We start from the raw sequence: 14,664 nt of genomic DNA, 5'->3' as shown, positions 1-14,664 counted from the left end.
GCTCTACGGCCTCCAGCCCCATCTACTCGTTGGAGGCCTCTGGGGAGCCATCTTTGCATCGTCATTCCAGGTCTCCTTCGAGGAGGAGTGGGGGGCACCGCTCCAGACATTCTTCGAGGCATTCGTCCAGACATTCTATCGTCTCGCCTCAGAAGAAGCTTCCTCGTATGGCGTATTTATCTTCGGATGTCTCGCCTCCTCCGGGCCCGGAGTTCGAGGTTACTATCAGATCGTCCTCTCCTTGTAGATCCCTTGTCTCCTTGGATCAGGAGGCCTCGACTTCATCGAGTCCGTCTCAGCGTCCTGTGTTGGCAGACCAGCTGTCTTTTTCATCTTTTCTGCGGCAGATGGCAGATGATCTAATCTAATCTAATCCTTAGGTTTGTATACCACATCATCTCCACGTTCGTAGAGCTCGACGCGGTTTACAGTAGGAGAAATGATCTCGACATCACCTTGGACTCGGGTTCCTGCTACTCCAAGGAGTACCTGGATACCATGCATCTGCCTCATTCTCCTGCTGAGTCTCTTCGCCTGCCTCTACACAAGCTCCTCGACCAGACGTTCATGCGCTGTTTTGAAACACCGTACTCCATTCCTGCCATTCCTGGCAAACTGGATGCCAGGTATCGCACAGTGCACCATAAGGGATTTGAGGGCTCCCAACTCTCCCATCAATCCCTGCTGGTCGAGTCCTCCCTCAAGTGATCTCATCCGTCCCAGGTATATGCCTCGGTGCCCCCGGGTCGAGAGGGGAGGACCATGGATAAGTTCGGGAGGCGCATCTACCAGAACTCGATGATGGCTTCCCGAGTTCTCAATTACACCTTCCATTTTGCCACCTATTTGGAGTTCTTCCTTCCAGTGCTTCGGAAGTTTCTCCCTTACATCGACTCTCAAGCTCATTTTGAATACGAGGAGGTTGTCGCCTCGCTGTCCCAGCTGCGTCTTCAATTGATGCAATCCTCATATGATGCGTTTGAGCTCTCGACACGGGCCGCTGCCTGTTCCGTGGCCATGCGTCGCTTGGCATGGCTTCGGACCATTGATATGGACCCGAACCTCCAAGACATGCTTGCCAACGTCCTGTGTGCAGGTGCGGATTTGTTTGATGAGTCCATCGAGACGGTGACGAAGAAGCTGTCGGACCATGAGAAGTCATTCCAGTCCATCCTTCGTCCAAAGCCTAAACCTACTCAGTCTCGACCTTCTCGACCACCCTTGATATACCAACGGCGTTACACTCCCAGGCAGGCTCCTGCTGCAAGGCAACCAGCGAAGAGACAGCCTCCGCAGAAGTCTCAACAAAAACCTCAGCCTTCTGCTGTTCCCAAGGCTCCTCAGCCTTTTTGACTCTCTTGTCAGGAGCATAACCAACACCGTTCTGCTATCCCCTGTCTTTCCAATTGGGGGTCGTCTCCATCATTTTTACCATCGATGGATGGCTATAACCACCAACCTTTGGGTCCTTACCATCATCAGGGAAGGATATTCTCTTCAGTTCCATCGGGTCCCCCCGGACCATCCTCCAAGAAAGTATCCTTCCAACTTGACCCAGACCGCCCTTCTTCAGGAAGCTCAGGCTTTGCTCTGGCTTCGGGCCGTCGAGCCGGTCCCTGTGGACCAACACAACCGGGGGTTCTACTCCCGGTACTTCCTTGTTCTGAAGAAGACGGGCGACCTGCGTCCTATTCTGGACCTCAGGGTGCTCAACAAAGTTCCTGGTCAAGGAGAGATTTCGCATGCTGACCCTAGCTTCTCTCTACCCCCTCCTCGAGCAGAACGACTGGTTATGCTCTCTGGATCTAAAAGAGGCCTACACTCACATTCCCATTCATTCGGCCTCTCGCAAATTCCTCAGATTTCGGGTGGGACATCTTCATCTGCAGTATCGAGTGCTCCCTTTCGGCCTGTCCTCGTCTCCCAGAGTTTTCACCAAGTGTCTGGTGGTGGTGGCCGCTACACTCCGGAACCATGGTCTTCATGTGTTTCCCTACCTTGACGACTGGCTCATCAAAGCTGCCTCGGCTCCAGGGGTCATCTCGGTGACCCAAAGGACTATTTGGTTCCTGCAGAGTCTGGGGTTCAAGATCAACTTCCCAAAATCTCATCTGCAACCTACCCAGTCTCTTCCCTTCATCGGGGCGGTTTTGGATACTATCCAACTGAGAGCATTCCTTCCTCCACAACTTGGAAGCGCTTGGAAGCTCTTCTTCATCTCTGTCAGTCAGTGTCTGCTCGCCGGTCCATCTCAGCGAGACACATGATGGTTCTCCTGGGCCACATGACCTCTACGGTTCATGTGACTCCTTTTGCCAGACTTCACCTGAGAATTCATCAGTGGACCCTGGCTTCTCAATGGACATAGGTGTCAGATCCTTTGACTCGTCACTTCCTGGTCACTCCTGCTCTTCAGCAGTCTCTACGTTGGTGGATGATCTCTTCCAATCTATCCAGAGGTTTGCTGTTTCACACGCCTCCCCACCAGAAGGTTCTCACGACCGACTCCTCGACCTATGCATGGGGGGCTCATCTGGACGGTCTTCGCACTCAAAGCTTCTGGACCAGTGCGGACCGGCTGTGCCATATCAATCTTCTGGAACTCAGGGCGATTTTCAATGCTCTTCAAGCTTTTCAACATCTGCTTCACGACCTGGTGGTCCTCATTCGCACGGACAATCAGGTCGCCATGTATTATGTCAACAAGATCGGCCTCCCTCTGCCAGGACGCTCTCAGAGTCTGGGATTGGGCGATTCGCCACAACACCTTCCTCAAAGCTGTCTACATTCAGGGGGCGGACAATGCCTTGGCGGACAACTTAAGTCGTCTCCTCCAGTCTCACGAATGGACCCTCCATTCCAAGCCCCTTCATCAGATCTTCTCTCAGTGGGGGACGCCTCAGATAGACCTCTTTGCGGCTCCCCACAACTTCAAACTGCCTCAATTCTGCTCCAGGATCTACACTCTTCATCGCCTCAAGGCAGATGCCTTTCTTCTGGACTGGAGGAATCTCTTTCTATATGCGTTTCCTCCGTTTCCTCTCATTCAAAAGACTCTGGTCAAGCTGAAGTCCGACCATGCCACCATGATTCTGATAGCTCCTCGGTGGCCCAGACAGCCTTGGTACTCCCTTCTACTTCAACTCAGCAGCAGGGAGCCATTCCTTCTTCCAGTGTTTCCTTCACTGCTTACTCAGCATCAAGGATCTCTGCTCCATCCCAACCTGCAGTCTCTCCACCTGACAGCTTGGTTCCTCTCAACGTAACTCCTCTCCAGTTTTCCAAAGCAGTGAGGGATGTGTTGGAGGCTTCCCGGAAGCCTGCTACTAGACAATGCTACTCCCAAAAATGGACTAGATTTTCTACCTGGTGTGTTTCTAATCGTAAGGAGCCTCAACGAGCCTCCCTATCTTCTGTGTTGGACTATCTTCTGCACCTATCTCATTCTGGCCTCAAGTCTACATCGATACGAGTCCATCTGAGTGCAATTGCGGCTTTCCATCAGCCTCTGCAAGGGAAACCTCTCTCTGCTCATCCTGTGGTTTCCAGATTTATGAAAGGACTTTTCCATGTCAATCCTCCTCTCAAACCTCCTCCAGTGGTTTGGGACCTCAATGTTGTCCTTTCACACCTTATGAAGCCTCCTTTTGAGCCTCTCCAAAAGGCTCCGCTAAAGTTTCTCACTTGGAAAGTGGTTTTTCTTGTTGCCCTCACTTCTGCTCGCCGAGTCAGTGAGCTTCAGGCCTTAGTGGCGGATCCGCCTTTCACAGTATTCCATCATGACAAGGTGGTCCTCCGCACTCATCCGAAATTCCTGCCTAAAGTGGTCTCTGAATTTCATCTCAACCAATCCATAGTTCTTCCTGTGTTTTTTCCAAAGCTTCATTCTCATCCTGGAGAATCAGCTCTTCAACAGTGTTCCCTCTAAGCGGGCGGGTGTTGTGAGCAAACTTTTTTCACTGTGAGCTAAAAATATCGGGCGCCAGCAAGTTATGAGCCAAATAAATATGTTGTCAAAGTTGCTGATACATGAGGACGAGGTATTCAAAGGAATTTTAGGCCTACACGCTAAATTAAATAACGTTAAATAATATTTTTAAGAACACAAAACAACGCATTAATTCTTGAAAGTACAAAATTCTTTATTTTTTATTTTTTTTTTTTTTACCAGAAAAACTCAAATTTATTTTAAAACAGTCTACAGAAATTGTAGGGATGAAATGATATCTTAATAAATGTTTTACAACAAATGTAGTTATGTCTGTTACATCCATATGTGTAAACTGTAAATTAAAAACAGTCCAGAAGACAATACGTTTGATGCTTTCAATTTCTAGACAATCTATCAATTCCAGCTTCTACACAAAAGTATAAATACATTAAAACAAAATATTGAAAACCATTTTATTGGGCACAAAGTTTGCCTTCAGTGAGAAGAGTTCACTCAATATGTTGTAGAATAATTGTTGTGAAACTGGAATGGAATCAATTCTTCACTCAAGTTAGATATCATCAATATCTTCATCATCATCCCCAATATCATCAAACTGGATTTCATCGTCATCACCGGGGCCAAATGTGTCCGTTTCATTGATTTTAGCATGTTCTGGAAGTTCTCCATAGGCTTTTAGGCTCCAAAATTCTTTATTAAGATTGTTCTCTTCTGCCTTTTTCTGATTTCCAAAAATTGTAAACACTGTCTATGTTTACATTATTTCCTGTGGCTAAATAAAGTTTGATTCTAATTAGGCATTCCAAATGTTCTACTCTTAACTTATTACGAGTCTTTGTCTTTATAGCATTCATCAAGCTAAATCCTCTCTCACAATCGGCACTTGAAGCCTGAAAGGTGCCACACACGTCTAATAGAGCATTTAGTCCACTGAACTGTTTATGCTGCTGAGCAAAATTGTACATTTCCTGAATCGTTTGTATAGCTCCTGCTTTTACTTTTTCAGCAATAATATATTTGAACTCCGAATATTCTGAAATAAGCTGCCTTTTGAAACAATGTTCATCATCTTTGTTCATTAACAGAAAATAACGGTTAGATAATCGTGAAAATTGTTCGTTTCCAAATGTAAATTCCTCTAAGTTGGACGGATTTGAGATACAGTCTTTGTCGAAAACACGCCAGTCCTCTAATTCATTGTCAGGAAATCTTTTGTCCATATGATCACAAGTTTGTGTAATAAATGTAAGAATATGATCTGTTTTAATTACAGAATTACAAGATGAAATGAGAGTTTCAACATTTTCATTGAAATGTGGTTTTTCTCCCAGATATTGAGATCTGAGTTTCCTTAATTTGGCTTTAGTGAACTGGAATGCATCCAAAGGTGCCAAACAACTCTTCTGAAGAAGCTTACACAGTGATCCAAGCTCCTCAAGAACATCGCAGAGAATAAATAGCGCAACTTTAAATTCCAGATTACTCAATTTAGTCAGGCAGTATTTGTGCACGGGATCATTGTCTTCTTCCACCTGTTCTTGACAATATTCTAACAGGATGTCATAATTTCTAACCACTGCACTTACAGCAAAGTGCCGAGACAGCCACCTAACATCATGTATAGCTTTAAATGAAATGACATCTGAGTCTGCAGCATTAGCAATATCCTCCAGTTTGGCTTTTCGTACGCTCGATCTACTGAAAATCGTATACACGGTGCATATTAGAGTTTCGATCTCTTTCATGAATGGGATCGTTTTCCATGCATCGTCTATGCCTAGATCTTCGCGGTGAGCTACACAGTGTTGCTCTAGAAGATGAGGAACTGATTGACGTAACTTTGCAGCTACACCATTATGCTTCCCAAGCATGACTGATGCTCCATCGGACGTGAACATGACCATACGACTGAAATCTAAATCGTTCTCACTATAAAACTGCTTTATAGCATCAACTATAGCTGTGCTGTCACAAGCAGTTAGATGTTTGATGCCAGCAAAAACTGTCTCATGAATGTTGCTGCCACTTCTTCTAAATTTAATGTATATTATGAGCATTTTCGAAACAGAAATATCAGTACTTTCATCAATTATTAGGGTATGAAAAGGAGACCTCCGGATTTCTGTAAATGTTTCCCGTTTAACAATGGCATTTATGCAGTCAAGGAACTCGAAAGCATAGTTTTTGCTTCTCCAGCTATCAGGTATTTTTACGTATTTAGCCATGTGATTGTGAATTTCCTGGACGGATAGCATGGACGAATTCAACTTTACCGCTAGCAATATATTATCAATTAAAATGTTAACTTCCTCTGGACTTGATTTATATCTCTGTGCGTATTCGATTCTGTTGTTCCGACTATCGGGAGTTTCTTTCAAGAAATTCATTAGAAAACCTCGGCTTTGATTGTGAAGCTTTTGAACCGCTTCTAAATGAGAATTATGATTCAGATGACGCTTTAAATAATCAATTTTCCACTCAGACCAAGTCTTCCCTGTGCTCCATTCTCCGTTAACACCTGCTTTTCGGCATAGGGAGCAAATTAATGCGTTGTCCGTGTCGCTATATTCGAATATTTCTTTCATCGCCACTGTTTTCCGTCCACTCGCGTGCGGCAACGTGGTGTCAACCAAAAACTCGGTCAGCCATTCCTTCTTAAATTGGCTGCGCTTTTTCTTTGTGCTGCTACCAAACTCTTCATTCTCTTTACGCTTCGACATTTTCGAATGGATGTAAAAATTATTTGACTGAATCTATGGAAGATCGCAAAAGAAAGTTTATGCACACGCTTCAAACGATCGAAACTTGAAAAGAACTTGCTTCATGCATGTATAGATAAACAATGGCGCTCGTGCGGCCTCAGTTTTGTAGCGCATTACTAATTTACTAGTAGTAGTACCGTGTTTCCCCGATGATAAGGCAGGGCCATCAAATAAGACAGCCCCCCCTTTTTAGACAAAAATATAAAATAAGGCACCCCCGCAAATAAGCCACCCACCGATACCTGCGCTTACCCGAATCGAGTGGTACGGTGGGTGACTTCATGTGGTGCCTAGTGCAGGAAATCACTCGCGTCTGCTCTGACCGCCTCTTCCTGCACGAAGTCGGGCCTTATCCAATCAGGAGCTGCATGTCAAAGCAGCTCCTGATTGAATAAGACCCGGCTTCTTGCAAAAAGAGGCGGTCGGAGCGTTTGCGAGTCCGGCTGCCTCTCCTTGTTGGCGAGCTGAGCGGACCGTCGGGATCGACCCCCCGCACCCCCTAGGTACGCCTCTGCAAGTCTTGCCTTGCCCGGATTTGCCGCTCTCTTCCGGTGTTACTCCCCCCCCCCCACCCGACTCTCCACTCGCCGCCCTGCCATCTGCCGTACGCCTCTTCCGATCGCCCCCCTCCCTGCTCACACCCGGGATCCGGAAGGTTCGCCCCCCACATTTCGCCCCCAGCAATTCGCCCCTCACATTTCGCCCCCGAGCCCTGCAGCCCTGAAATCAACCTGCTCTCTGCCTCCCCCAACTCTCTCTCTGGCTCCCCGGCTCTCCAGTGCATCGCGCCCTGCCCGGGGCCGGAGCAGGGCGGCTGGGAGACAGCGACGCGGCCGCCAGGGTCGGAAACCCCAATCCCCCCTCCCACACAGCCGGGCCGCCCAGGGAGGGGAAGACAGCGACGCGGCCGCCAGGGTCGGAAACCCCAATCCCCCCTCCCACACAGCCGGGCCAGGGTCGGAAACCCCAATCCCCCCTCCCACACAGCCGGGCCAGGGTCGGAAACCCCAATCCCCCCTCCCACACAGCCGGGCCGCCCAGGGTCGGAAACCCCAATCCCCCCTCCCACACAGCCGGGCCGCCCAGGGTCGGAAACCCCAATCCCCCCTCCCACACAGCCGGGCCGCCCAGGGAGGGGAAGACAGCGACGCGGCCGCCAGGGTCAGAAACCAAACCCCAATCCCCCCTCCCACACAGCCGGGCCGCCCAGGGAGGGGAAGGACTCCAGCCACGCTGAGCAGATGAGACGGCGGCAGCCACACCACCGGGGGCGAAACATACCTGGGGGCGAAATGTGGGGGGCGAAATGTGAGGGGCGAATTGCTGGGGGCGAAATGTGGGGAGCGAAACTTCCGTGAACCCTCGCACCCCCACCCTGACGTCCGATTCCTCCCCCAGCCTCCCCTTACCTTTGCGACGCGTGTGTGCGCTGTGAAGAGAAACTTGTGCGCTGCGACGTAATATTTTGTGCGCCAGCGCAGCTTAGAGGGAACACTGCTCTGGACTGTAAACGTGCTTTGGCTTTCTACCTGGATCGCACCAAACCACACAGAACTGCTCCTCAACTTTTCGTCTCCTTTGATCCGAACAAGTTGGGATGCCCTGTCTCGAAGCGTACCATCTCCAACTGGATGGTGGCTTGCATCTCTTTCTGCTATGCCCAGGCTGGATTACCCCTTCCCTGTAAAGTCACAGCCCATAAGGTCAGAGCAATGGTGGCCTCTGTAGCCTTCCTCAGATCGACACCGATTGAGGAGATTTGTAAGGCTGCCATTTGGTCCTCAGTTCATACCTTCACTTCTCATTATTGTCTGGATACTTTCTCCAGACGGGATGGACAGTTTGGCCAAACAGTATTCCAAAATTTATTCTCCTAAGTTGCCAACTCTCCCGCCATCCCATTGGGGTTAGCTTGGAGGTCACCCACTATTGAAAATACCTGCCTGCTTGTCCTGGGATAAAGCAATGTTACTTACCGTAACAGTTGTTATCCAGGGACAGCAGGCAGCTATTCTCACGTCCCACCCACCTCCCCTGGGTTGGCTTCTCTGCTAGCTATCTGAACTGAGGAGACACGCCCGGTGCATCGAGCGGGAAGGCACTCGCGCATGCGCGGTGCGGGCATCTCGAAACTTCTGAAGTTTCTTCAAGCAAGTATGCTTGTGAGACGTCTGCATCGGGGCTCTGTCGGATGACATCACCCACTAGTGAGAATAGCTGCCTGCTGTCCCTGGATAACAACTGTTACGGTAAGTAACATTGCTTTCCGATGAGTATCACTCAGTGAAAATCATAAAGTGTCTACCCTAAATAAGCCATATCATATTGACAACCCTTGTGATATAAAATAGCAAAGTCTCCACTCCTTACAAGACCCAGATTTGAGAACTGGTACAAAGGGAGTTGACTGGGATGCTACAGAAACATGCAATGCAGGTACCTGCCTCGACACCTCCCATACCAGCCCAGTCTGAGCAGTTCTCATAGTTACCATCCAGAACCCAGTTTCAGATTCCACATTGTCATCGATCAGCATCAAGAAGATCATTTAGGGTGCAGAGTTCTTCATGTGCTAGGCATTCCAAATAAAGATGGAGTCTGAATCTGAACCTAGAACAGAAGTTATGGATGCTCTAGATTATGAATAATGGCCAAAAGACTGCCTCAAGCTTTCATTCCATAACTTGATGAAGGAAACCATGCTCAAAACTGGGAAACACCTTTATTTGGTTCCTGTTGCTCTTAGAAAACTTGATACTCTCTATAGAATCCAATCTTGTCCAAGGTTTGAGAGACCACAACTTCAGCATCAGTCCCTTCTCATTGAGTCATCATTGAAAAAGTCCCATAGTTCCAGAACTTACACCAGTAATCCACCAGGTAGAGAACGAAGAACTCTGGACAGGTTTGGCCTTAAAATCTTTAAGAGCTCTATGTTAACCAGTAGGATCTTAAATTATAATTTTTATATGACCTTCTACATGAAGTCTCTTTTACAAAAGTTATCTGCATATGAGCAATATATTCTATCAGATCATATTGACACTTTTCAGTGCATTTCAAACGATCTCTTTGAAACCAGAAAATATATGGCACATTTTGTATTTGATGTTTTCAACATCACTTCAAGAACCTCAGCAGTTTATATTGCCATGAAGAGTCAGGCTTGGCTTTGGGTTTCTGACCTGGATGGTAATGTTCGGGAGTGCTCAGCCAGTATTCCCTGTCTGGGAGATGACCTGTTTGGAGATAAGATTGAGGAGGCAACTCAAAAAATTAAATAAAAGACATGAGGACTTTATGACAACTTTATTGTCCTCAAAGTCCTTTAAGTTTTATCCAGCTAAGAGGTTTTACAACCCTAGATCTTCTTACTACTTTAAATGAAGATATGTCACTCCTTCCACCTTCTCTAGAGCTCTACAGCAAAAGCAACCTAGATGGCAAAGACCTCAGAAATTGCAACCTCAGTCTGAACAAAATTCTTAACCATCATTTTGACTTCATTCTAGAGAGCCAAGCCAGTATTCCACAACCCTCATCACAGACTCTCCCTATAGGAGTTTATCTCACTTATTTCTACCATTGATGGGCCTTTATAACAACAAACCATTGGGTCATGAAAGTTATTATGCCCTTTAGTTCCGAAAAAACTCCAAGCTGGGGGTCACATGATAAGATCTGCCTATCAGGACTTGGGATTGCAGAGCTCCGTTCTCCCCAACTAAATATCTGCTTTTTTGGACTGTTTACCTGGCTTTTGGAGGGTTCTTCGGAGCCCAGATGGGAGTGGAAAGTGTTCTTCATCACCCGCACCCCCCGCCCCTGCCAAGTTACCCGGAGCTGTGGGGCACCCAGTATGCCTGCAAAACCCCCAAAAGGGATTAAAGACAAGCCATGCTCTCCTCAGCCCAAAATGGCAGCGGAATTTGCCTCATTCGCAATGCCGGCTGATGACTGGATTCAGGAGATCACACAGTCTGTCATGGCAGCACTAACAGACAGCCTTAAACTGCAATCAGTGGTCGATTAATTAAATTAAATGTTTGACTCTCAGGGCAGGAGAATCACAGAGGTGGAACAAAGAATTTCTGCACAGGAGGACCAGAGTGTGATTATGGCAAATAACATCAAGCTATTGCAAAAAGAGGTGCGAGAGTTACAAGAAAAGACTGAAGAGCAAGAGAACAGGAACAGGAGAAATAATTTAAGGCTGATAGGCTTGCCAGAAAATATAAAAGATGGGGAACTTTATAATATATTTAGCCAGTAGCTACCGAGCAAACTGGGCCTTAGAGCGCTGCTAAATATGGCTGCAAAAGGGCACACCACGTGGGATCCAAGCAGGCAAATGAGAGCCACCCCAGAGCAGCTATTGCCCGCTACTGTTCATGGCAAAAGAAAGAGGAGATCCTTAAAGCATATCGTACTGTGGAGCCTCTAGAATATGAAGGATGGAGGATTTTGTTGTTTAACAATTACTCCATATGGGTAGCAGCCCAAAAGAAATTGTCTGCATTCTACTCTGAGCTGCATGCAAAAAAAAGGTGTCTTCTGCCCTGATCTATCCCGCTAAGCTCCGAGTATGGAACGTGAGGAAAACAACCATGCTGCACGCGATGGAAGAAGCAGAGGCATTTATGGAGAGACTAAATGTGAGCGCCTAATGGACTGTATCTATAAATATCACTTCTAATCCTTTCATGGAGCAGGGGAATGGATGCCTCATCAGTTTGTTTGTGTTTAGAGAATGACACGGGGAAAAATTCTGTCCCCGTCACTGCCACATCCCCATCTCACCGTCTCCTTCACCGCCCCATCACCGCCATTCCCTTCACCGCCCCGTCACCATCACCGCCATCCCCTTTACCGCCCCGTCACCGTCACTGCCATCCCATTCACCGCCCCGTCACCGTCCCCGCAGCATCCATATAAGCCTCAGTACTGCAGTATTTAGCTTATGCCTTCCTTATAAATCAAAGTTCTGGCTGCTGAACTAGAAAGAGATGTTCAGCTGGCAGGGCTTTGTTTATAAATTTTTATCAATACAACTAATATACTAATTTATCCTAAAGCAAAATAAAAGAAAATAAATAGAATTTTTTTTCTACCTTTGTTGTCTGGTTTCTGCTTTCCTCATCTTCTCATTCAATTCCTTTCATCCACTGTGTGTCTTCTTTCTGCGTCTTCCATTTGCTCGGTTACTGTGCCTCTCCCTTCACCCCCCCCCCCCAATTGGTCTGGCACCCATCTTCTTCCCTCCGCTCCCCCATAGCCTGGCATCTGTCTTCTTCCTTTCCAGCGTCTTCTCTCCACTCTGTCTTCCACAGTTCCCTTCAGGGTCTGTTCCTCTCCACCCTCCTTCAATGTCTGTTCTATTCCTTTCTACCACCATACTTCCCTCCCTTCTTCACCATCTGTTCCTTTCTACCACCCTTCAGCTCCTCTCGCGCGGCCTATCTATCTACCTTCCTCCCTCCCTCTTACTTTCGTGGTAAGTTACAATGTAATTTGTGCAAGCCGCTGGAGCTTGCGAGCTTGGTCCCCAAACACTCTAGCTTCTGTATTCCTATTTCCCCATTTCTAATATCTCCCCTATATATCTTGCATTGCCCCCCCCCCCCTTGTCCATATACCATCCCCATGGCATGTATGTCCCCTTTATGTCTCTATCCCTATGCCCCCATGCACATAATTTCCCCTGTTTTTGTTACCTTCCTGTGTCAAGATTTCCCCTCTCTTCCTCTTCCACACCAATGTGTCTCTTCTCTTCAACCCCATCTAGCATTTTTCCCTCTTTCTTCCCCCCCCCCCACCCCTGCTTCCAGCATCTGGCTCACCTGCCTGTCCTCCCCTTTCTTTCCTGCTGTGGGATTCTTTCTCTCCCTCTTCATCCCCTTGGCTCAGAATCTCTTTCCCTTTCACTCCCTCCTTCCTAATGTGAGCCAGGAACACGCGTGATCACGCGGTCCAGTAGCCCCCTCCTGCCCGAATGCAGCATTCCGCCATCTCCCTCCACCTCACCTTAGATGCCAAGTTTGCTGGCTTTCTTTTTCACCCAACCGCACGCTTTCAAAGAGCCGCGCATGCGCTGCTGCTCTGTTGTTCAATCTTCTCCTCTGACGCAACCAGAAACAGGAAGTTGCAGAAGAGGAGAAGATTGATCAACTCCAGCATGCGGCTGGGCGAAAAAGAAAGCAGGCAAACTCTGCATATAAGGTGAGGTGGAGGGAGGGAAATGGCGGAACGCTGCAATCGGGCGGGTGGGGCTGATGGACCACGCGATCTGTGATTGCCTCACTGCGGAGACAAGACCATTCACCACTCCACGGGGCGGTGAATGGCCTTGTCCCCGCAGAGACCACTATTTTTTCTTCCCCGTTTTGGCGGGTTACCCGCAGCTACTCACGGCTAGCCACGGGTAACAACCACCATGTCATTCTCTATTTGTGTTACTGCCATACCCTGCCTGGTGCTGTTCAGAAATATTGGGTGTTATCTGCAGGAGACAGGCCTTGCCAGAGACAAGAACAGCCAGGAGGAACAGAGTAGGCGCATGTGGCTGGTTCCTGCAAGGCGTGAGCACTATGAATGGCAACAAAAAAGCATCGCTCTTCAATACACTGTTTTCCTTCGCCATGGCGTCAGCTTCAGAAGCGTCATCATTCTTAACTCCTCCAGATTCACAGGAACTGGGCATATATGAATAGGCAGATGCCTTGACTGGAAACACACAATTCTTGTAAACATATCCAGAATGCATCAGGCATGCATCAGGCAGCAAAGATGGCTCAGGCTTTCTTGACATGAGTGAGGCCTAACCTTAAGTGTGAAGCAGGAATCACCCCGACAACGTCTCTACCAAAATGCCGTGCTGGCCAGTAGGGTCATTAACTACAATTTTTATTTTACCTGTTATCTCAAGTATTGGGTAAAAGAAATACCTACCTACTTTAAGTACCTTCCATCTCATCGAAAGTCTGAGTTTCAACATATGTTTCATGCTCTCACTCAACTCAGACAGCATATGGTACATTAGCTAGATTGTGATCTCGCCGGGACAGATAGGGAAAAATGCTTGAATACCTGAATAAATTCATGTAAACCGTTCTGAACTCTCCTGGGAGAACGGTATAGAAAATTGAATAAATAAATAAATAACATAGTAACATAGTAGATGACGGCAGATAAAGACGTGAATGGTCCATCCAGTCTGCCCAACCTGATTCAATTTAAATTTTTTAAATTTTTTCTTCTTAGCTATTTCTGGGCAAGAATCCAAAGCTCTACCCGGTACTGTGCTTGGGTTCCAACTGCCGAAATCTCCGTCAAAACTACTCCAGCCCATCTACACCCTCCCAGCCATTGAAGCCCTCTACAGCCCATCCTCCCCCAAACGGCCATATACAGACCATGCAAGTCTGCCCAGTACTGGCCTTAGTTCAATATTTAATATTATATTCTGATTCTAGATCCTCTATGTCATCCCATGCTTCTTTGAACTCAGTCACTGTGTTCCTCTCCACTACCTCTCTCGGGAGCACATTCCAGGCATCCACCACCCTCTCCGTAAAGTAGAATTTCCTAACATTGCTCTTGAATCTACCACCCCTCAATCTCAAATTATATCCTCTGGTTCCTTTTTCTGGAAAAGATTTTGTTCTACGTTAATACCCTTCAAGTATTTGAACGTCTGAATCATATCTCCCCTGTCCCTCATTTCCTTTAGAGTATACCTATTCAGGGCTTCCAGTCTCTCCTCATACATCTTCTGGCGCAAGCCTGCTATCTTGAGTTTCTGCAATCTCTGTGGCCATGAGAAGGCTGCCATGGCTTAGGATAGCAGACATGGATGTTAATCTCCAGGATTGCTTAGCCAACATTCCTTGTCTGGGAGATGAACTTTTGGGGGACACTATTGAGAATGCAACTCAAAAACTCTCTGCACAT

The 14,664-nt window shown here is 47.4% G+C and overlaps 1 protein-coding gene across 1 annotated transcript in view; it reads left to right on the top strand.

Annotated features, from left to right (window-relative positions):
• Positions 1-14,664, top strand: part of RFX2 (regulatory factor X2) — a 447,486-nt gene that overhangs the window by 329,124 nt on the left and 103,698 nt on the right. The window lies entirely within an intron of this gene.

The sequence above is a fragment of the Geotrypetes seraphini genome, chromosome 8 (assembly GCF_902459505.1).
Source record: "Geotrypetes seraphini chromosome 8, aGeoSer1.1, whole genome shotgun sequence".
In the NCBI taxonomy this organism is placed as follows: domain Eukaryota; kingdom Metazoa; phylum Chordata; class Amphibia; order Gymnophiona; family Dermophiidae; genus Geotrypetes; species Geotrypetes seraphini.
The sequence above is the reverse complement of the archived record's forward strand: the minus strand, read 5'-3'. Positions and strand labels throughout refer to the sequence as shown.